General features: G+C 36.4%; 1 long non-coding RNA gene across 1 annotated transcript in view; it reads left to right on the forward strand.

The window, feature by feature from the left end:
• The window catches only part of LOC144236738 (uncharacterized), a 28,373-nt gene extending 8,591 nt beyond the window's left edge, over window positions 1-19,782 (forward strand). Inside the window, exons 2-6 of the long non-coding RNA XR_013336636.1 lie at window positions 8,693-8,851; window positions 15,245-15,412; window positions 17,659-17,711; window positions 18,864-19,004; window positions 19,508-19,782. This is a non-coding gene — a long non-coding RNA (uncharacterized LOC144236738). The remainder of the gene's footprint in view (window positions 1-8,692; window positions 8,852-15,244; window positions 15,413-17,658; window positions 17,712-18,863; window positions 19,005-19,507) is intronic.
• The last annotated feature ends 5,530 nt before the right edge of the window (window positions 19,783-25,312 follow it).

The following is a 25,312-nucleotide window of genomic DNA, read 5'->3' on the forward strand; positions in this document are numbered from 1 at the left end:
TAGTAAGAAATATCTTATCTGTTCTAAGAAATGGTATACTTCTTTTCTAAGAGTAGGTTAAACCACTAAGCCATCCATTGCTAATGAAGAATAAAAACTTTTAATATAATTTGATAATACTAAATTGAAAATATAAATGGCCCATTTCTATGCCTTGTCATTTTTCAGTGTATTGAACAAATATTCATCATTGACCACAATATCCCACAATGTCACCTACCACCATGAGCAACTTGCCTGATGAGCACACTTTAAAACAACTCTTTACAAATAATTGTTATATTCATAAGGGCCCATATAATAGGAGTTCTAATCAGGAATTTTCTCTAAGATTATAGTGTCTGGGAAAAAGAGCAGTGATTTTGAGGAGCAAGACGTTACTGAGAAAATGCAGATATAGGGATAAGGATGTCCTTGATTGATTGAGAATCAATTCAAGATGAACAGTAGAATCACTTGGGAAGTTTAAAAAAATACCAATACCCTAGATTCCTCCTCAAAAATTCTGAGGTTTATGTGGTCTTGGACAGAACCAAGGCAGCTGAATTTTTTTAACAGTTCCCCCAAAAGAGTCTAATGAATAGTATTTAAGAACTTCTACTCAGGGCACATATTTTTGATAGCCATCTTCTAAGAAATTTTCTAAGTTCTGAGATGTTAGTGTCAGAGAATAAAGGAACCATGAGATGACCTTCTAACCTGCTCAAGACGTAGTGTGGTAAGATAGGGTCTCTGGCTCAAGAATAACACTTATCTTTTGTTAAAGTCTTATGTAGCCTCCTTAAAGAAGCTTGTGATAACCTAAACTGCTCTGAAGAACTCTGTTCCTTATCTGTCCCCAGTTGTTCAAAAGGGATGAGCCAAGGACTAAATTATGAACTTAGATTATCTAAGAATATCTATGCATACTATTGACAGAAAGTAATTTTTATTTATACTGTCCGGTTAAGCAGAAACCAGAACACAGAAGTAAAATCCTTGGGCTGCTAAGACCCTGTGTATAAACAGCATGCTTTAATTTCCTATATCTGTTTCTTTTTTTCCCTATGTTCCTCTAAGTTGTTCGTTGCTTCCTTAAGCCTCTTATTTTGTTTTGTTTTTACCATTCTCTTGTGTTTTTTTTCTTTCTGCATTTCTATTTGTCTTTCTCTGCCTTTCTTTTTATTTGGTGGTATCTTCTTTCATTTCCTTTATCATTGGAGCGATAGCTGGCACAGAGACATGGGAGAGAAGGTAAGATTCTAGGAATGGAACATCTTGGAAGGTCCTTATAATCATTTAGGAAGCATTTCATAAAGAAGGGAAGTGCTAGGGACATCTGGGTGGCTCAGTCAGTTAAACCTCCGTCTTCAGCTCAGGTCATGATCTTGCAGTCTGTGAGTTCGAGCCCCGCATCTGGCTCTGTGCTGACAGCTGAGAGCCTGCAGCCTGCTTTGGATTCTGTCTCCCCTTCTCTCTGACTCTCCCATGCTCATGCTCTGTCTCTCAATAATAAATAAATATTAAAAATTTTTTAAATAAAAAATGGAGTGCTAAGACATATTTTCCATAGCAATAAAGACCAGAAAATAGATTCCAATGCAGTTGCACCATTTTCTCAAAATGAAAAAAACTGCGAAATGGAAAATCACATACATCATATATTCACATACCTTTTAAATACACAATCTATTTGTTCAATAGATAGTATTATTGCCTGACTCTATGTGAAAATTTTGAAATAGTGGTTCTGTTGCATTTTAAGTATCAGCATCCTCCTGAAAGAGTGATTTACAAAGCAATCATAGCATAATCAACATAAGCAGGCTTTTAGACCCCGTGCATGTATAAAACAGATTCTTTAAAAGAAATTGCCTAGAATGAGCACTGGTATTATATGTAAGTGATGAATCACTAAGCTCTACACCTGAAACCAATTTTACCATATATTTTAACTAACTAGAATTTAAATAACAGCTTGAAGAAAATAAGAAAATTGTCTGGAAGCGAAGAGAGAAAAAAACATGCATTAACCACATATAGTACTTAGCTTTAAGCCCTATACACCTATTAATTTAGTACTTACTAAATATCAGCAAATAAATGCTTTATAATAATTCTTAAAGAATTTTGATAAAAACATTTTTAAAAATCCCTTTTCATTCTTGACATTATCATACATCTGTGATAAATCAGACTTTTAAAAAAAACAGTGAGGATTTGGGCAAAAAAATGCTAGAAAGCCACAGCATAATTTAATTCATTAAAATAACTTAAACATGTTGGTTGCATAACAAAAGTCACAGACATCAGCTGATACAGGAGGCATCCAAACAATATGAAAATGATTTTAGGAGAAAGGAAAAAAAAATAGTTAATTGAGTTTCACAAAGGAAATTGTCTTTATGATTCTAATCAAGGTAATCACTTTATCCTTTGCCAATACAATTTAGAAGTTAAACTTAAATTGTTGAAAGAAACACAGCCAATTAACTGTGAATTAAAAAAAGTTAGGGACACCTCCTTGGCTCGGTTAGTTAAGTGTCTGGCTCATGATTTTGGCTCAGGTCATCATCTCACGGTTCATAAATTAGAGCCCCACATCGGGCTCTGTGCTGACAGCATGGAACCAATGTGGAATTCTCTGTCTTCCTCTCTCTGCTTCTCCCCTACTCTTGCTATTTTTAGACTCAGTGCCTGTATAAAAAAGAGACACTGCCCACCCACTTGACATTTAATAAATGTCTGTATACTGGATTTCTTAGTTGTCTGCACCAAAAGACTGAGCTGCTTTAAATTTTATTTAAATTTATATTACAGACATGAAATACAAAGCCAACTGTCTGTCCATTAATCACTCTCCTCAGTGGGAGATCCTAGACCAGGGTCTCTTGGTCCACAAGATTTATGTAGCCATACAGAAGATATGAACAGACACTTCTCCAAAGAGGACATCCAGATGGCCAACAGACACATGAAACGATGCTCAGCATCCCTCCTCATCAGGGAAATACAAATCAAAACCACACTGAGATACCACCTCACGCCAGTCAGAGTGGCTAAAATGAGCAAATCAGAGANGAGTGGTTTTGGTCATTTCATTTTGCCTAAAGAGTATCTTAAAAACTGTAACTAGGCACAGGAGGTGTGTCTGAAGTAGCAGCAGTGTCTCATTCCAGGACTGCTTCACACTCTGCATCACAACATAAATCCTGCATGCATTTGAGTTTATGAGCCTTCCCTCCTATAGACCAGAATTTTATAATTGAAAGAGCTACAGTAATGTATCTACTTCAACCTAGACTCCAGAGAGCATTTGTAAGATTCTACAAGAATATGTGGCATATATTATTTTCGGCTAAATCATTCCATTTATTATTTTTAATTGCTGTGTAGCAAACTACCATAACGCAGTGGCTTAAGACAACACACATTTTGTAAGTTCCCGTGGGTCAGGAGTTCAGGCACAGCTTGACTCAGTCCTCTGATAAGGGTCTCACAGGTTGCAGTCTAGATGTGCGCTGGGCTTTTCCTTTCTGGAGTTCAAAGTCTCCACAAGTGTTGTCAGAATTCAGGTCCTTGCAGTTACGGGACTGAAGTCCTGCTCTCTTGCTGCTACTCTGAGTCCTTTAGGAAACTTCCTGGTTTCTTGCCACCTGACCCTCTCACAAGTCCTGTCCTGTCCTCTCACACATGCTTTACTTCTTCAAAGCCAACAGGAGAGTCTCTCTCTTTGGGGAGGGCCCACTCCCCGTTTTAAGGACGTTTGTTTAATTAAGTTAAGCCCACCGAGGGTAATTTTTTATTAACTCAAAATCAACTGAGTTGGAACTTTAATTACAGTTGCAAACTCCCTTCACCTTTGCCATATAATGTAACCTGATTGCAGCTGTGACAGCCCATCTATTCAGAGGCCCCGCTCATGTACTCAGGTAGAAGGGACTGTACAGAAGCCAGAAACCTTGCAAACCATCTTAGAATTCTGCCCACTACAATGATAAATGTCTTTCAGATAACTGTTTGACAGGATGCAAAAGTGTGTTAACAGTTATATTTACACATGCCTTTTTATATAGTACATAAAATATATAATATGTATTATATTACTTTAGTTAAAAAATTGCATATATTTACATATATACCTAGGTATACATGCGTAGACACACGCACACACATATATTTATTTTTGCTGCTACTTCTCTTTCTCCCTATTTGCCCTTCTTTTCTCTGTCCCTCTCCTCCTCCCTTCTTCCTGCTTTACCTCTTTTGCATCAACTAAAAACCAAGTATGATTAACTTATATAAATTTCCAAAAAGCAAGAGATTTTATCATGATTTTGAGAAATCAGTCTGAAGTTTTCGATTTCATTCTTAAGAGAGCATTTAGTGCAACATGACGATAAACCATATGTTTATATGTATAAATGAGATGAAGTTTACTTTTTACATTGGAGAGCTCTCTAAAAAAAAACCCAAGTATCCCCTTAATCGTGCATGATTACATAAAGAAAAATACACCATCTGTAAACCAATTTCCTCAGGGAAATTAGGGGCATTTTTAGAGGATTCACAATAAAGTGAAATAAAAGTTTGATAGAGCCAATTCTCTACTTTGTTCGATAAAAATCCTTGTTTAAAGAAAGTGGATTAAAGTGACTTTGCTCAATGTATTTGTCTAATGGATTTTCTCAAATTTGCAAAGCTTGAGAAGATAAAATGAGTAAGAAAGTGAACTGTAGAGATTTCCCTATCTAATCAGAGATTTAAAAGTCATTTTATTCATAAGTATTCAGGAGTGGAAATTGAAGGGAGAATTTTACAGAGTGCCTACTTTGAGATGGTAAGAAAAGTGAAAGTATGCATCATAAACTGAGCCACTGAAGGGTCCAAAGGAAAGAGCACCACTCAGCAAGTGTGAGTCTCAGTTAAAGGCCAGTTCTACTATTAACTAGTTCTGCCATTTAAGACATGATCTCATTTTCTTCACATATGGATTATGAATAACACTAACTTCTCTGTCCACTTCTCAGGATTATTATAATTAGCCATTATGATTTAATGAAGAGAACATAGAGACACTTTTCAGAGAGAAAATTTGGGTATAGTTCTGCCTTTACCACCTTCTAGCTACGTGGACCTGAGCATGCTATTTCTCTCATTTTAACCTGAATTTCCTCCTATGAAAAATAACGTGTAGTCTCGAGTGCCGGAGACTGAAACTGCACAGGTCATCCCTGATGGCAAGGCCCAGGGAAAAACCTGTGGGGAAAGACTGCAAGGCAGTCAGAAGAACCCCCTGAAGAATTCTTCTTCTCTACTTAGTCTGTACCTTTTACTCTCACNCAATCCGTTATGCATGGAGTCTATAAGAGACCTAGAATTCATTTTCCTTGTATGGGTCTAATTGCCAGTAAGAACACATATTATGCCATAAGCAGAGACAAAAACAAGACTTACTAGTTTTGGAGGGGTTTCTCAGAAAAGTGTTAGAGAAATATTTGCCTGCTGACCTCAAGCCTCTAAGGCAACTATGGATTGTTCTGGCCAAAGAATGAGATTGGTAAATGCAGAGTCCAAATTCTAGTTGATCCACATAAAACATTTCCATACGTCATCTATGATAAATGTTGACATTGTTCTTTCTTAGTAAGGGGTTGTGAGAGTCTATTACCTACAACCGCGGGTACAAGTATATCCTGTTTTTGCATGCCCACTGAATGTAAACAATTAAAGGGCACTGTGAGCTCATGTATTCTGGCAATATGCTTCACTTATCCTTAGATACCCTGCCATAGTAGTAAAGAATATTTAGAACTTTGTTATGACTACCTGGTTAAATTTTATTGGTTGAAGTGGAAATCATGTACCATGAAATCACTGTTGCCAAGAAAACTTAGAAATGTTAAGTCCTATGACTGTATTCAAAAAATGTAAACTGTTTAAGCATGATTGTTTGGATTTGCTATATAAAAACCCTAAGCTGAAAAATAAATTTGAGAAGTCCACCTGAAGAGACTGGCTCCATGTCTTCTTTGCCAACTCCAACCATCACTGTCTGGGTCAACCCTGGCTTGCAGAGGCTGGACCCCTGCACTCGAGATTATTTTAGGGATTAAACTATTTATATAAACAAAGTAGATAATTCACAAATTGTGCCTATTGTTAAGATAATGAATTTAAAGTATTATTACAATGTAAATTAGAATTATTAAAGCATAGATTTGGAAAGATTCCCCCTTGTAACTAGAGCAAAGAATGACTTGTGGAATACATTGTACATATGTAAGAATATATGTCAGGGATCCATGATTTTGCACTCTCCCACAACTTCATTTCTGTATTTCAAATCCAAATATGTAAAGCAAAAAAGACTAGGGAATGATCAGAATTAATTTTATGATCTGAGAATATTTTAAATGATTCTATATGTATGGATTTTGAAATTATTGTTTCATCACTATGTCAGAATATAACAGTTAATATTCTGTATTGATTTTATATACAGTATAAGTAATAAATGCGTTGGAATATCTTTCCTCCAACAAAGCATTCTTTTTTAAGTTTTGTGACACTCTTTCTAGATCATTATTATCTCATATATAAGATGAGGAAAACTTATCTGCGCTCTAACATTTTGCATGCTTTAAAGTCTAAAGAATACTTTTTAGTAAGAAGGGATCTACTTTTTGTTTAAGTTTTGTATGAAAATATTCTTAGGAAAATTATTTAGATGCCAATCAGAGTGATTCTTTGACAGATAATAGATAGCATCTAATATCCAGGTATCATGTGGAAAGAAAATAAAATCTGAATCTACATTTTTAAACTGAGGAGACACCTTCCAGTCCAAAGTGGAATATCTTCAGCATATCTTCAGCATGGGGACTTGTGCTATGAAACCTTCATTAAAATACTCTCTTGAACCTAAGTTGCTTCTAAGGAAGATGAAAGATACCTCCTCTCTTATAATCACACTACCTTGTTTTCAGTGAAAACAAATCACAGACAAAATTCTGTCGCTGCCATTTGTAAGTCAAATCTTTTGGAAAGTGGGCATAAAAACACTCATATACCTTGTTCTTATCAGCTTGATGAACTCCCAGCTACATGCTTTTTGAGATTAAGCAACCATTTTTGCAGAAAATGTTTTTCTTTATCAACAATATTTTAGAAGCAGGACTCAGTTAATCTAATATTTGACACAGCCAACCTAAATATTTTTACCCATGACTACATTAGGATTATGCTTTAAGTGGCATTCTGAAAGGTGAGGAGTAAAAAGTTTCCCTGACTCTATCATCCTATCTAAGCACAAGTAGGAAGTCTAAAACAGTTTACCAATCCATACATGTTGAATACAACTAAGTTCACACCTAATTTATAGGCATACCTGTTACGCTTAACATGAAGCCACTAAATTCACCCATGAAAATTCCCTTCTAACATCCATTTGCAGAACCTCCCTCTGGTGTTGACCAACGATAATGATCTCTGAAACACTAGTAGTTGCCCTTGAAGTAAATGTTACCACCCTTCATGTGTAAAAGGTATTTGCTATTACTAAAACTAACTGCCCCTTGATGAAATTGAACTAATAGATATATAACATCTTACCTCCTATGATGAAAGGTTTTAAAGCATGCTTCCAGTGTTATAACACTTAGAAGCATTTATCACCAATGAAGACCTATACACTCTAGACTCAGAGTATCAGCTGCCTACTAAACCTAAGCATTAGGTTCTTTTAGCCCCCTGTTGTCTATTACCTATACCACAGACAGAATGATCCTGGTTTTCTTTGGTATAAATGGGGAGCTGCTCAAGAAAAGGAACAGACTATATCATTCCTGTGCTTAAAACCCTTTAGGGATTTCTAATCTCACAGGTGGTGCAAGTGAACATTATCACCAAGTCGAGTCCTCTGACCTCTCTGGTCTAATCTCTGAGTATCTTTTCCCCACTCACTGTGCTTGAGCCTCAGTGACCCCCTTAATATTTCTTCAGTCATCGTAGGCATGCTACCACCTCAAGGCTGATGGACACGAATTTTCTCTCTGCCAGTAGTTCTCAGTCCCCAGATACATGTATGGCTTGCTCCATCAACTTCGTTAGAGATGAGTGCTAATCTCAGTGTAGTACTGTCCTGTGGCTGTTGTCAGAAATCACCACAAACCTTGTGGCTTAGAGCAGTAGAAATTCATTCTCTCCCAGTTCTTGGAAGTCCAAAATCATGAGGCCAAAATCAAGGTGTCAGCAGGGGCATACTCCTTTTAATGGCTCTGGGGAAAATCCTTTCCTTATATCTTCCAGTGGCTCATGGAAGCTGGGCTTGTGGCTTGTCAAGCAAGTCTCTGCCTCTATGGTCACATTGCACTGTCTTCTGTCTATATGAAATCTTCTGTCTCTCTCTTACAAAGGCATTTGTTATAACATTTAGAACCTATCAGGATAATCCAGGATAATCTCCCCTGCTTTAGATCCCTAGGAAAGACTGACATATAAGGTAAGATTTACAAGTCCTAGGGATTCAAACCTGATGTCTTTTGGAGAAGCCATTTGTCAGTCTTCTCAGAGAGAGCTCCTCAAACCACCATACTTAAAATCTCCACCCTATTTTCCCACCCCGTTTCCCCTAACCTTCTTTTTTTCCCCCATAGGATTTATCATGTGATGGCACTCAACATATTTACTCATATATTTCTTTTCTATCTAGCCCCTTCAGCTAAAATGTAAGCACTATGAAGACACATTTCTTATCTGTTCTATTTCCTTGGCACATTGAACAATGTCTACTACTCAGCAAACCTTTCATGAATATTTAAGAGTAAATGGATGGATGAATGAAGGAAGGAAGAGGCTCAAGTTATTTCAGGTAAATGGAAAATGTGCTTAGTGGGTTAAAAGATGACCCCTTCTCATGGGGCGCCTGGGTGACTCAGTCAGTTTAGCATCCTACTCTTGATTTCAGCTCGGGTCATGATCCTAGAGTCATGGGATCGGGTCTGGCATCAGGCTCCAGGCTGAGCATGGAGCCTGCTTGGATTTCCTTCCTCTCCCTCTCCCTCTCCCTCTCTCTCTCCCTCTCTCTCTTTCCCTCTTTCTCTCTCCCCTCCCCCCTCCAACTCTCTCTAAAATTAATTAATTAAAATTTTAAGAAAAGATGACCCCCTCCATCAAAAGGTTTGCACATTATCTTAATCCCCTGGGCCTGTGAATGTTTCAAAAAAAAAAAAAGAAAAGAAAAGAAAAGAAAAAGAATGAATAGTACATCATACTGGAAAAGGTGTAATTAAGTTAAAGATCTTAATAGGAGGAGCTTATCCTGGATAATCTAAATGAGTCCTAAATCAATCACAAGTAACCTTATAAGAGAGAGGCAGAGGAGAACAGAGCAACACACAGAGGGGAAGACATACAGAAGAGGAGGCAATATGACCACGAAGGCGGACACTGGAGTGATGTAGCCATAAGTCAAAATATGCCAGGAGCCACAAGAAGCTGGAAGTGGCAAGGAACGTATTCCCCTTCAGAGGGAGTATGGCCCTGCCAGTACTGATGTATACTTCTGGTCTCCAGAATGAGGAGAGAAGAAATTTCTGTTGTTTTAGGCCTCCAGTTTGTGGAAATTTATGACAGCAGCCACAGGAAATTAATACAATGTGGGTGTTCTAATGGTTTCTAACAATACATTTGGTTGTTAAAGGAAGAAAGTGTATAGATGGTTATATATACCTTATTTGTACCATAAGAAAGAAATTCTTATATTGAAATTATGCCTAGAATTATTATCTGGGTTCCTGCCGCCCTATGAAGAACACAGACTCTAAAGTCAGATTTCCTGTTATAGTTGTGTTCTCACTTCTGAGGACCTTGGAGAGATTAGCTAATCATTTTGCCTCAGTTTTCTCACTGTAAAATAGCAATAAACCAATGCTTACTCAAAAGTAGACCTGAGCATTAAGAGTTAAGAATTATAAAGAACTTAATGTCCAGCATACATTAACCATTTGCATAATTTTTATTACATAATAAATAGAGTTTATTAGAAGCATCCTTGCTCTGAGATAACATTTACCCTAAGATTGACAAAGGTCAAAAAGAACAACAACACGGTGTGTTAAAGGGAGGTATTCAGATAGGCACTGACACATAATGATGAAAGGAATACAACTGTAACAACCTCACTAGGAGGCAATTTGACACTATCAAAAGTATAGATTTACTTATATTTTGGAAGTAATTTGGATAGATATAGCAGCACTATTTTCTATAAGAAGACTAGACAATTTTAGCCACATAGGACTAGTTAACTTAAGGAACATCATTCAATTGACTGTTGTGAAGCCAATAAACAAATCAGGCATATTTTATATAGCTGCACTACCCAAAGTGATCTACAGATAAAATGCAATCCCTATCAAAATCCCAATGATAACTTTTATAGAAATAGAAACAAAATCTAAAACTTTTATGTAACCAAAAGGATTCTGAAAAGCCAAAACAATCTTGAGGAAAAAAAGAACAAAGTTAGAAGTCTCACACTGCCCATTTTAGAAACATATTATAAAACTTTAGGAATTAAAAGTTTGATATTAATATAAAGACAGAAAATAGACTAAGAGAAGAGAATAGAGAGACCAAAAAAAAAAATTCACCCATCTATAGTCAAGGTCAACTGATTTTTGACAAGAGTACTAAGGATATATATTTTGAGGGGACAGTCTTTTCAACAAATAATGCTGGAAAAACTGGACATCCCAATGTGAACCTGGACCATCATCTTAAACCATACACAAAGATCAACTCAAAATGTGTTAAAGATTTGAAGACTTGAAACTGTAAGTTTCCTAGGGCAAAACATAGTGGAAAAGTTTCATGATAGTGGTATTGGTGTGTGGATTTAAGGTCTAGAATTTATAAAGATTCCTATAACTTAACAATAAATAATCCAATACTGAAATGTGCAAAAGACTTGAATAGACATTTAACCAAAGAAGATCTACAGATAGTCAATAAGGACATAAAAAGATGCCTAATATCATTAGTTACTAAGATAAAGAAAATACAGACTATAATGAGACACTACTTCACACCCATTCAGACAACTATAATAATAATAATAATAATAATAACAACAACAATAAGAGACAACATGGATTTAGGGAAATGGGGAACTCTCATACATTGCAGATGGGAACGTAAAATGGTGTAGCCAGTCTGGAAAACAGTTTGGTGTTCCTCAAAAAGGTAGATAGAATTACCACATGACCTAGCAATTCCAGTCCTGGATGTATATCCCAGAGACTCAACAGATACTTGTACCTGAATGTTCAATGCAGCATTATTTGTATTGTTCAAAAGTTGGAAACAACTCTTGTGTCCATTAACAAAAGAAGGGATAAATAAAATGTGGTATGTACATACAATGATATATTATTCAGTCAAAAAAGGAATGAAGTTCTGATACATGCTGCAATATGGATGAACTTTGACAACATGATGCTAAGTGAAATAAGCCAGACAAAAAATGACAAAGGTATGGCTTATTTAGTTCATGAACATGGACAATAGATTAGAGATTACAAGGGGTGAGGGGTAGATAGAATGGAGAGTTTTTGCTTAATAGGCACAGAACTTCTGTTTGTATGATAAAAATGTTTGAAAATAGATACTGTGATGATTGAACATTGGGCTTATAATGAATGAATTGTACACTTAAAATATTTAAAAGGACAAATTTTATGTTACATATATTTACTATGATGAAAACAAAAAAGGAAAAAGAAAAAAGAAAATATGCCAGGAAGAACAAATGAGTAAAAAAGCAAAAACAGTGGTCCACGGATGACTAAGGTACTGGAATTTTAAGGCATGGACTTTAAAATATCTGTAATTTAAAACTAGATAACATAAGATATAATCTTATTAGAGCACTGAAAATTATATAAAGGGGAAACTGGGTGGCTCAATCAGTTAAGTGTAGAACTCTTGATTTTGGTTAAGGTCATGATCTCATGGTTAGTGAGATCAAGACCTGCCTCAGGTTCTGTGCTATGTGTGGAGGCTGCTGGGGACTCTCCCTCTCTCTCTCTCTCTCTCTGGCCCTCCCCACTCTCTCTATTTCTCAAAATAAATAAATAAACATTTTTTAAAACTATATAAAAAGAATTAAATGAAAGCGCTAGAACTAAAAAATACTATACCTGAATTTAATAATCAGTTGATGAAGGATTAGAAATATTAGAAGAGAGAATTAGCAAATAAAAAGATGGGTAAAAGAGCTCATGGATAGAGAAAACAGATTGGTCGTTGCCAGAGGCTGGGATGCGGGATGGGGGAGTGGTGCAAAATGGGTCAATGTGGTCAAAAGGTATAACTTCCAGTTCTGAGGATTTATATCATGATGATTATAGTTAATAAATACTGTATTGTATATTTAAAAGTTGCTATGAGAATAAATCTTAAAAGTTCTCATCACAAGAAAAAAATTGCAACTATGTAAACTATGTATGATGATAGATGTTAAATAGACTTATTGTGGTGATCATTTCATAATATACACAGATACTGAATAATTATGTTGCACACCTGAAACTAATGTAACATTGTATGTCAATTATATTTCAATTTTTTATTTTTTAAATGTTTTTATTTATTTTTGAGAGAGAGACTGAGCAAATAGTGAGAGCGAGGGAGACACAGAATCTGAAGCTGTTTCCAGGCTCTGAGCTGTCAGCACAGAGCCCACCACTGGGCTTGAACTCATCAACTGTGAGATGATGACCTGAGCTGAAGTCAGATGCTCAACCGAATGAGCCACCGAGGTGCCCCTATATTTCAACTTTTTAAAAAGATAGGTAACAAAAAAGATCCAGATAGAAGCACAAAGCAAAAAAAATTAGAGTAAACTGTAAGAATGAATGGGACATATGAAAATTCTAATGGCAACTTCAGAAGAGATATTAGCTTAAAATATTCAAAACTAATCTAAAGCATTAAAACCACAGATTTAAAATATTCTAAAAAATGTATACAACATAAATACATAGAACATCAGATCAGTTAAATCTGATGAAAACCAAAAAAAAAAAAAAAAAAAGAATACCTTATATTCTTTCGGAGAAAGCTCCTTGAAAGAAACAGACAAGGGGCGCCTGGGGCGCTCAGTCAGTTAACAGTCTGACTTAGGCTCAGGTCATGATCTCATGGTTTGCTGATTCGAGCCCCCGCATTGGGTTCTGTGCTGGCAGCTCAGAGCCTGGAACCTGTTTCAGATTCTGTGTCTCCCTCTCTCTCTGCCCCTCCCCTGCTCATGCTCTGTCTCTCTCTGTCTCTAAAATAAACTATAAATTTTTTTCTAAAATAGAGAAAGAAACAAACAAAATACTGACCACTGTTTTCTTATCAAAAATGATGGAAGCTAGACCCATAGGAATACATTTCTTAAAAGTTCGAAGAGAAAATAATTGCCAACCTGGAACTCTGTGACTTAAAATTTTCCTTTTAAAATATAGTTAAAATTAATGTAATCCATTAAAATAAGAACTATGAATGAAAAAAATGTAGGCAAATATCACAATTTTAGTAAAACAGAAATTGACAGAATATTTCACTGGGAGAATCACACTAAAAATAATAATAAAGGCAAAAATTCTCCAACAGAAGAAAATTCATTCCAGTTGAAATCATGGTAATGAAAGAAAGGAATGAAGATTTCCGTAAAGGTTAGGTATATGCCTAAATCTAATTTTGTGCTGTGTAATGCAATAATAATAATGTCTTCTGCAATTTAAAATACATAAAGAATATAATTTAGGACAATTATAAGGTGAATGTAGTCGGAGTTCACACTTAACTGCATTTTCTGAGATTTAGTAGAGAATGTCAACTTAAAGAGAACTATAAGTCAAGGATGTATATTGAATATCATAAGCTCTAAGATAGCAGTAAAATAAGAAATAAGGGAGGGGCACTTGGGTGGCTCAGTCAGTTAAGTGTCTGACTTCAGCACAGGCCATGTTCTCACAATTCGTGAGTTCAAGCCCTGCATCAAGCTCTGTGCTGACAGCTGGGAGCCTGGAAACTGCTTTGGATTCTTGTCTCTCCTTTGCTCACACTCTGTCTCTCTCTCTCTCTTAAAAATAAATAAACATTAAAAAAAGTTGTTTAAGAAATAAGAGATAGAACTAACAAATTATAATGTGAGAGGAAGAAATATAGTAATGATTTTCAAAATCCTAACTAATCTGAGAGAATATCAGTAAGAGAAGAAAAAGCAACACGGGACAAGAAAAATTAAATTATAACATAATTTATTATATCTTTAAAATTTAAAGATGAAGTCATTAAGTAGGAATGAAATGAAATATCATAAGGAATATATTGTTTAAAATCCAACTATATGTTGCTTACATTAAACATTTTAAATATGAGGGGGAAAGGGCTAAAAAATAAACAAATTAAAAAATATACACCATGCAGATACTATTTTAAAAATAAAAGCTGGTATGGTTCTATTAGCATCAGGCAAAGTCAACACTAAGGCAAAAATGTGGTCCATTTTCTAATTGGGTTGTTTGGTTTTGTTCTGTTGCCTTTGAAAGTTCATTATATGTTCTTAACACAAGTCTTTTCTGTAACGTGACTTGCAAACATTTTCTCCCAACCTGTAGCTTGCATTTTCATTCTGTCTTTCACAGACAAAAACCAAAAGTCCAATTTATTATTGTTAGTTTTTTTAATGTTTTATTTATTTCTAGGAGAGAGAGAGACAGCATGAGCAGGGGAGGGTCAGAGAGAGAGGGAGACACAGACTCTGAAATAGGCTCCAGGCTCTGAGCTGAGCCCGACGCGGGACTCGAATCCACGAACCGCGAGATCATGACCTAAGCGAAAGTCGAAAGTCGGATGCTTAACCGACTAAGCCACCCAGGCGCCCCTATTATTGTTATTTTTTAAAGGTATAGCTAGCTTTGCTATTATCATGTCCAAGAACTTTTGGCCTGACCTCAGGCCACAGAGATTTTTTGCTATATTTTCCTTAACATTTTATAGTTTTATGCTTTCATTTAGATCTATGAGCCATTTTGAGTTAGCATAGAGGATTTTTAGTAGGAATGTAGTTTGACCCTCAATAGCTTAATCTCATGTTATGGAAATTAACCATTTACAATTGGTTTTAACATAATATAATCTTGTTGTGCAAGAAAACTACTCTTCGTTTCTTTTTTTTTTTCTTTAATGTTTGTTTATTTTTGAGAGATAGGGAGACAGAGCACGAGCAGAGGAGAGGCAGAGACAGAGAGACACAGAATCCGAAGCAGAGTCCAGGCTCTGAGCTGTCAGCACAGAGCCTATTGCTGGGCTTTGAACTCATGAGCTGTGAGATCATGACCTGAGCTGAAGCTGGACGCTTAACCGACTGAGCCACCAGGTACCCCACTCTTATTGGAGAAAACTATCTCTTCTCTTGGTTTTAGAATTGTCAGTCAACAAAGCATGTTCTTTTGCTTAAAATTTGGGACAATTCAATCTAGAGCCTTGATGATAAACACTCTCTTCTTCAGTCCATCCTAAATGAGTGTCTCCACCACCTTCCTTAGCATCTCTGTAGTAGCAGAGAACATATCCATGCCTTCAATTAGGCTAAGCAATCCTTTCAGATGGGAACCAGGACTTTTACCATTGTTCCCACACTTCCACACAATATATTATACATCCTTCGTACTCAACAAGATGCATTCAACAAATATTCGATATCCATATCTCTTCCACTATTTGTCCCTTCCTGGCCCACTATACTTCCTTTCTCTTGATATCTTTAGTTAAAAAAGGTGGGGGCAGGGTGCTGCTCTTGATATAGAGCAAAAATATTCTAAGGAAATTTCTACTTCACATTTAAATAAATGGTTCACTGTAGAGCACATGCAAATTAAACAGAAATATTGTGGGGGAAATATAATGAAAAACAATATCTCCCAACCCAGAAATCCTCTTCAGGAAGGTAGTGGAGAATGATAAGCAGCTTTATTATTGAATGAGAAGTAAATCCAGATGTGATTCACATCACAGACTGCAGGGAGAGAAAGAAATCTCACCCTTTTACACAGCTGAAAACCTAAACACAGTTTTCATGATAAATGATAACTAGTCCTCCGGTAAAAAGACTTGGTAACTCCATTTGTCACACATAGTTAATCTTTACTTTACCTATTAATTAGAGTGGACCTAAGATGAAAAACAGACTCTTTACCTCCATGACATAAGGTAATTTTGTGTCTTGGAGCATGCATACACCAATGTTAGACCCCTACCCTCCCAGAGAAACTGGAAGATAGGGGTGTCCTTTTTTGATGTTTACATTTCAGAGATGGCTCCACATTCTTGAGAAAGGCATTTTTGGGTCATAAAGCTAACAAAATAAATGCCTTTCTAGTCTGCAGAAATTTTACATGCACCTCAAAAAGATGAGAAAGTACTTATAATTACATGTTTTCTAAGGTAATGTTCTAAGAAAAAGGAGAGGAGGGACATATCCGCCCCCCCATTTTCAACAGGGATAAGTAAGTCTTTTGTTCTCCTACGTTATATTGTCTGCACAATATATAAAGTAGGTCTTAAATTTAGTTAATCTTTCAAGTAACAAACTAAAACAATTTGGTGATGCATTTTGATGTCCAAGAATTGGAGGAGTTCAGCGCCTCGTAAGCAGAGGAGATCCTTCCAGAGATATTTTGGGCAAGAGCAAGTTTTATAGAACATTAAACAGGGCAACTCAGAAACAGGGCGTGGATTTATGTTATTGAAGTGACTTTAGAAAGCACCTTAGGATGGAGGCTGGCTGCCAAGAGAACTGACAAGAAACAGAGTTGGAACTTGCAGTCCCACCCCCTGACTTCTGGGGAGGGGCGAGCAGCTAGAGGTTGAGCCAACCATCAAGGGCCAATGAGGTAATCAGTAATGCCTATATGACAGAGCCTCCATAAAAACGTAAAGGATGAGGCTTAGAGAGCTTCTAGGCTGGGGAAACAGAATGCTTCCTTGTGGAAGCCCAGTCTGGGCTTCAAACTCCATAAGGACAGAAAGTCCTTTGCTCAGGACCTGTCCTATGTATCTCATCATCTGGCTGTTGATTCATGTCTTTTAATATCCTTTGTGATAAACAGCTAATCTAGTGAATAAACTGGTCTTCTAAGTTCTGTGAGCTTCTCCAGCAAATTAATGAAACCCAAGGAGGAGGTCATGGGAACCTCCAATTTATAGCCACTCTGTGATAAGTATAGGTAACAACCTGGGGTTGGGTTTGGCTTTTGAATTGAAAAGCAGGCTTGTAGGATGAACTTTTAACCTCTGGAATTTGATGCTATCTCTGGGAAAATACTGTAAAGACTGAGTTGAATGGTAGAACACCCAGCTGATGTCTGAGAATTGCTTGGTTGTATATGGAATCCTCAATCCCTCCCCACCCATGTTGGAATTGGGTACGTAATCCTCACTATCCACTTTTAATATAATACGCACTCAAATTAATAAATCACTGTTTTAGGGATTGTGCTTGAAGCTCAGCATAGATGAGAGGTAAGGGAGGCAAGTGGAGACCAGATAATGAAAAGCTTTGTCCATAAAGAGGCTGAATTTTATGCTGATAGTTTCTGACCAAGACTTCTCATTGATTTCCAGCTAAACTGGGCATTGCAAGCCAGAAGTGGGAGACAGAAAGAAAACAAGAAGAGGTAAGAGTTGGGATTAAGAAGTAGTATTAACTTCTGCTCTCCTCCTCCCCCACCAGCCAGGAGCAAGCTGTTTCTGCTACTTTAACTGTTTTCTGCCCTGTCAAGGATGTAGCAAAATTTATTAGGAAAGACTTCTCCGAGTAAAGCATTTGCTTCCAACTGTGAATTTGACTGCTGTTCTTTGAGTCACACAGAAACCTCTGCTGGTATACATGGTTGCTGTTTTAAGAAAGAAAAGAAAAGTCTATATTTTAGAAATTATAGGGGAAGCACGCCTTTCTTCTCTCAATCTGTGGAACAAATTATGTAAGCAGGGAAATAAATAGGATGTTTAGGAGAGGCAAACTGACCTCCTACCTTTCACATATTGATTATGACAGAGAGTAAGGAAACTATTACATATAAGCCCAAAATATATTTAATAATGTTCAAAAAGTCCTTGAGGAAGACAGTAATATTTCAATACCTATTGAAAATACTTAAGATTATCTAAAACATGTTAGGAGGGAAAATGACATCAGAACGTGCTGAAGCACTTTACATTGGAGAATTCCTTGTTGTAGGGACCATCCTGTGTATTGCAGGATGTTTATCGGCTTCCCTGTCCCCTACTTGTTAGATGTCAGTAGCATCCTCTCCCAGTTGTGACAATTAAGAATGTTTCCAGAAATTGTCAAATGATCCTTGGTGGGGAGGGGGACAAAATCATCCCTAGTTGATAACCAATGGCTTATTAGTAACATGTGAAGAGATATTTCCTGCACTTTCAGCAATTAAACCCCCACTTGATGGATGGAGTGTTCAAGTCTAACCCAGATCCAATTTAGAAAATTGAGGTTCACAAATCCAATGATATTAATGCACAGATAAATATTCCCGACCATAAACAGCCTAGATAAAGATCAGTGAATTGAGGCTTGAAGACAGACTTTCATAAAAAGATTAATAACACTCACACTACTGATTTTTTTTCTGAAGCATTAAATTGTATCTTAGTATCCTTAAAAGTTAACACTTTGCAAAATCTATCAGTGATGTATTCCTTTCTGGGCCCAATAACCTGGCTCACAGTAAAACCCTGTGACCCTCAGACAGGATAGGGGAATATAAGGCAACAACAACCTTCATATATAATTCCTGTTCATTCCACAGACTCACACAAAACTTAGGCGGTCAGGATCTCTGAACTCCAAATGCTGCTGATTCACAGTGTCTCCTCTGACTATGACCCTGACTTATCTTTGCAAAATTTGAAATTCATTTTCTCCAGAATGAACACCCTTGGATCTAAAGGTAAATTTGGTTCCATAAAAAAAAGTCAGGGAACTGACTAACCTCTAACCACTCTGAGTTTGACTTCTATAGATCTCATTTCAATTTTTTGCCTCTAAAGAGCCTTAAATCTAACATACTTATTTAAATTTGACAGTAAATACTGGCACCTTCCCCAGTGTTCATAACTCCATTTCTAAATGTATTTTCGGTGACATATTGCTTGGGTAAAATTTATATATTCTATATTTATGGAAACAACTTCACTCTCCAACAATAAAGAGATGGTTAAATAAATCGCTTTACATCCATATACAGTCACTTAAAAATCATAGCGAGAAGAATAATTAATGACATATGCATGATATAAAGTGGAAGTTACAAAAGCAAAACAGAAAACTATATATATTTGGTTTTTATTTATAAGTATATACATATAGAACTGAAAAACATTTTTACCTATCAACGTGACAAATATTCCAATTCACGTATTTATTTTACATTTATCCTCTGCTTGATTCAAGGCCTTCATGCCAGAAATGAAGAAGGAGCTGCATGTTCAGAACAAGACAGACTTGCTGGGCCCGACCCACCTACTTCAGCCTTCTCATTCATGGTGAACCTCTACACTCTTCATTCTTGTCTCCAGTCCCAAGAAATGCCGGACATCTTTTACCTTCAGCAGATGCTAAACTCTATCTGGCTCTGTCTATCTTCTTTTAGGACTAATTCCCTGAAACTCTTTCATAATTCATTTGAGGACTTAGCTCACTCATCAGTAAAAGCTCCTTTATACTCAGCCACTTCTGTCGACATTGCCTTTCACTTTTTTCCTCTAACAGGAATCTGGCTCTCTCTCCTGTGACATCATTCCCTTAAATCCACTCATGTGAAAATTGAGTTGATCATTCCATCCCTTATACTTCTCAGTTTTCAGCTGGGCTAAGTGTCTTTTTTATTTCACATTGTCACACACAAACTGCGCTACCCTCCTTACCCTTAAAGACTTGCTGTTTCCTGGGGTGCCTGGGTGGTTCAGTTGGTTACGTGTCCAACTCTTGATCTCAGCTCAGGTTTTGATGTTAGGGTCATGAGTTCAAGCCCCACATTGGGTGTCCTGTCCAGTGTGGAGCTTACTTTAAAAAAAGAAGAAGGCCTGCTCTTTCCTTAAAGCACATGCCTTCCAAGTATACCACTCCCTCAACATCCTTACTGGGCAACAGTTACTTACAGTGCTCCCAGTCATAATTCTCATCAGTTCCTTGATTTGATGCATGTGTAAATCATTTTGATCATTCTTTGCATAAATTTTTTCCCTCCTATCATTACCTAGCCTCAACCACAACTCTAGTCAAATCCAACTCTCTTCACATACAGTTAGAATATTGAATCAAGGTGTGAATCCACCATATTGGAAGAAATAAATAAATTTTTACTAGACACTGATCAAGGAATTTAGGGTCAGTATTGTGTATAGTAGTTAAAAAAGTAGAAACCCTGAATTTTCAGCCCTAAAGGAGTTGTAAATAAAACAAAACAAATGAGGAAACAATGTGACCTGATAGTTGTTTGACCACAAACTGAGGTGACATAAGAATCCAGGAGTGTACAGACAAAGGGTGCAGAGAATGCACATGAGCCTGAAAGGCAAAAGCAGTTCTCCTCACAGTCTTAAAATGCAGCGCCTCCTCATGTTAGTGATTTCATAGTGAGAAAAGCCACATGCAGTGATATGCCCAATAACCAAGAGTGGGATTAGTCATAAGCTCCCCAGGTTCACCTGGGGAGACAATCTGAATAAGACTTTGGCAAGGGTTTGAGCAGATAACAAATGATGATTTTCAAGGGGATGAACTGAGGTGATAAGTAAAAATTGATTTTGTTGACAATCTGAGTTCAGATATTTATTTGGCCTGTTGACCTACTGAGTCATCCACTGATGTGGTCATGGCCAGTGAAAACATACTGAATGTTTATCAATCCACTGTCATCTGTGTTTCACCTGGCGACAGTGCGTACATTGAAGGAGGTTCTAGTACTGGAAGACTGTTGAACTCATGGTCCTTGTGACCTAGCTTTGGTCAATCAGGTATTCCAAGCAACTGTATTGCTATTCCTGCTCCTTTCTATCACTGATAAAGATAAAATATCAATAAGAAACTTCATAGATCTTTTAGTAAGTTTCAGGCACTGTTCTCAGTGTTTCATATGCACCATCTCCTCAATTCTCACAATCCAGGTAGAAACTATTATAATCACCCTTGCAGTTGAGAATACAGACATACAGAAGTTAAGTAATTTGTCTTGTCACACAATTAGCAGGTAAAGATGAGATTTTATCCCAGGCAGAAGGGCTCTAGAACCCAGGCTTCTACTAAGAAATGCACCAAGAAACATTAAGACTACCCAAGGGGAGAGAAAGAATGGAGTAGTCCTAAATGCTACTCTTCTTCAGTATTTTAAAATTTTCCATGTTCATGTATTACAGGTATATTAAGAAAAAAATTCAGTTATTCTATAGTTTTATTTCTACTAATCACAGAATTTTTTTCACTTCTGGCATGAAGATGGCTTTTGAAACTCAGAACTGTAGGTGATAGAAGTAACACTTAAGTAGGTGCACAGATTAAGGTTAAAAGAGAGACAACATCATCTCTGAGTAAGTTCAGTCCCATGTACAAGTGGGAAGATAAGCACAGGTGAGAAGGGAATGAAGGTCTTTGAGTGTGACATGTAACTCAACGGCTTGGAAGGCCCTCTGTGGGATACCACAGGAGAGGTCTCCATTCTTCATAACTTCCCCACACAATACTACAACCTAATATGTGGCTTCACCGTCCTTGGGTCCAGTAGTTAGATCTAACGAGTTCATTCTATGAGGTTTTGTTCTGGCTCATAAGTACCTCCAATTATCAACAGTGTGATCTTTTTCCCAGAAATACAAAGATCCAGACACACTAGGGCAGGCATGCCTCATTTTCCTCCGAAACTAATTAATCTACAGTCTCCAACCACAAATAACCCATACTCAAACCACCCTTTGCTTATGGGTTTTGCCAATCTAAAAAAAATCTAGTCTCTTCTTTGCTATTACTTTGGTGTACTCCATCACCAAAGAGATTCTAAACTGTTCTAAAATTAAACAAGTCTTGTACTACTTTTGTATTCTATCCAAAACCTAGCATAGTGTTAAGCAAAGACTGACTTAAACAAATGCATGGTATTTTTTACACAATATGTCTGTTTATACATATATATTATATTCTTTAATTTTGTAAAATAATGATTTGCATTTAACTGTTTTCTCCATTAGCACTTCAGAGAAAGGAAGAAATCCACCCTTTTATAATGTAGAGTGCCCACCATTACAGGCTCCTAGTTAACTTTTATCCAAATAGCCTAATGCTGAGTGCTACTTCCAGCCCAAACACCAACAAACTGGGTGACTTTGGGCCAGCTCCATGGTTTCTCTCTCTCTCAGTTTCTTTACCTGAATGGTCTGAACTTTTGTTCATAATCATAAGAAACGATTACTAAGCAACCATATCTCATATTCAACAAGCAATTATTGAATATCAAATTTGTGTCAGGGACTGTGCTAAGCACAGTATCAACACTCTAGTGACTTATGGATTCATTTGTTGGCAAATGTTCCTACGTTTCCTAAGGTTTATTCTCATTATATTTTAAAAGAAAGAACACCATCAATAAATGCTTCCTCACTATTATGATCACATATCTACATTTTATTCTCCAAAGGAAGTCATGTGGTCACACGTAACCTACAGAGGAGTGTAAGCCATCTACAAATATAAAAATATAAGAGAATCAGATATTAGTGAAGAGAAACATACCTCCTACAGCATGGCATGATGATTAAGTATTAACAGAAATGAAAAGCAATAAGCATAATGAGTGGGATTAAGCATAATGTCTTCTCTATATGAGAAGACAGTAAATACAAACCACAGTAACAGGAACACAAAATCCCACTGTAAAGATCCATGTGGGCTATTCATTCATTTAGCATTCATCTAACGTTTATCTTTTGAATGCCCACAATATGCCAGGGTTTCAGGAATAAAGCTATCATTTACTTAACAGATTTGATTCATTCCTGAAATTTTATTTAGTGAAATATCATTAAATAAAAATATTTTTTCATTAATTATAAAGAGAACAACTATGGTGCATTCCATCTCAACTCAAAATGTCCAAACAATTTTCACAAATAGGAAAATATACTAATTGAACAATGAAAACAAGTTTAAATGGTTAATACACAATTTTAAAGTAAAAAATTACAGTTTGCACATAGATGGAGAGGAAGGGGCTCGTCATAATTGTGGAACCGAAATAAGAAACAAGGTGGCAGGAACCATTATATATGTAGTAGATATTTGAGATGATCATTTAATTTTTCATCTGAACTAGGACAGTTTTGAGAAGTGATGTCAGTGCTATCTGTAAATCACTGAAACAATAAACATAAACCAGAAACATTGTGGGAAAACTTGGAAACATGCCCACCCTACTCAAATGTGATTTTGTTCATGAGCAATCAGGAGATGGATGCTAAAGCTGGTCTTTCAGACTGCATCCCCTTGACATACATGTATTACAAATTTAGTGTACATGGCTCAGCACACATTTATTCTGACAAGAGTGAGATGGCACAGAAGAATTAGTTAGCAGCCATTATTAGTTTGGCCAACTCCTCTGATGTCCCTTTATTCCTCAGAAACATGGTAACCAGCACATCCAAGGAACCCACTGATTTCATTACAACTTTGAGTGGCGCCCATCCCTGCCCACAGGATCTTATTTTCAGGCAGGCAGCTCTCGGCTAAAAGAAGCCCAGTTAATACTTATTTCAAACTTATATACATAAATGAAGACATCTGTTTACAAAGACCTCAACTCAATAAGATAAACCTATTACACAACTTGATATAACTTGCTTATGTCTTTTGAAGACTACATTAATGGAACTTGAATTCTTGAATCTTACCTGAATCTCACCATCTACAGAAAGGGTTTGATACAAGAGGGTGAAATTATCCTAACTGGGGTAATTCCCTGTTTTGTCATATACAATCTGCTTGGATGTGAACAAATTATTGAATCTATCTAAGCCTCAGTTTCTTCATCTGCATGGTGAAATTAACAATGCTTTTGTTTCAAAGTTATTGAAAGAATTAAGTGAGTCAAGGTGTGTAAAGTGTCTGGTATATTATTAATCATTTTCTTCCCTTTCAAAAATATAAAAGCACCAATACAGGGACCAATATGGTGACAAGGGAGGTTCCTGAGTTTCCCTCCTCGCATGGACACCAAAAGTACAGCAACATATGAAACAACTCCAAGAGAAATCCAGAAACTAGCTGAGTGACTTATATACATCAGACAACTAAAAAACTTAATTAAAGCTTTAGCTGGACTAGGAAAAAAGAGAAAATTCAAAAAAATAAAATCAGAAATTAAAGATAACAGAAATACTAGGAATTATAACAAACTACCATGAACACTTATATTCCAACAAATTAGATAACCTAGAATAAATTCCTACATTCATGTAATCTACCAAGGCTGAATCATAAAGAAACAAAAAATCTGAACACCAATTACCAGTAACGATATTGAATCAGTAATCAAAAATCTTCCAATAAAGAAATGTCCATGACCAAATTGCATCACTGGCAAATTCTACCAAACATTTCAAGAAGAATTAGTAACACCCCTCCTCAAACTCTTCCAAAAAATAGAAGAGGAGAAACATTTCTAAACGGCTTTACAAGGTAAACCAGACAAGGACAAAGCCAGACAAGGACACAACAGGAAAAGAAAATTACAGGCAAATAACCCTAAAGGTTATTGGATGCAAAAATACTTAGCAAAATATTAGCAAACTGAAATTGATGCACATTAATAGGATCATACACCATGATCAACTGGGGTATATTCCCAGCATTGAAGGATGGCTCAGCACATGCAAATCCATAAATGTGGCATACCACATCAACAAATGAAGGATAAAAATCATATGGTCATTTCAATAAATGCAAAAAAATTATTTGACAAGATTAAATATTCTTTCACGGTAAAAATCCCTCACAAATTGGATATAGAAGAAATGTACCTCGTCATAATAAGAAGCCCACAGCTAACATCATACTTAATGAAAAAAAGGTGAAATCAGAAACAAGACAAGATTGTCCACTCTTCCTCCTTTTATTCAACATAGTACTGGAAATCCTAGACAGAGCAAATGGGGGTGGGGTGGAGCAGAAGGCATCCAAATTTGAAAGAAGTGAAACTTTCCTTATTTG

This window comes from Crocuta crocuta, unplaced genomic scaffold (genome assembly GCF_008692635.1).
Source record: "Crocuta crocuta isolate KB4526 unplaced genomic scaffold, BGI_CrCroc_1.0 scaffold270, whole genome shotgun sequence".
Classification (NCBI taxonomy): Eukaryota; Metazoa; Chordata; class Mammalia; order Carnivora; family Hyaenidae; genus Crocuta; species Crocuta crocuta.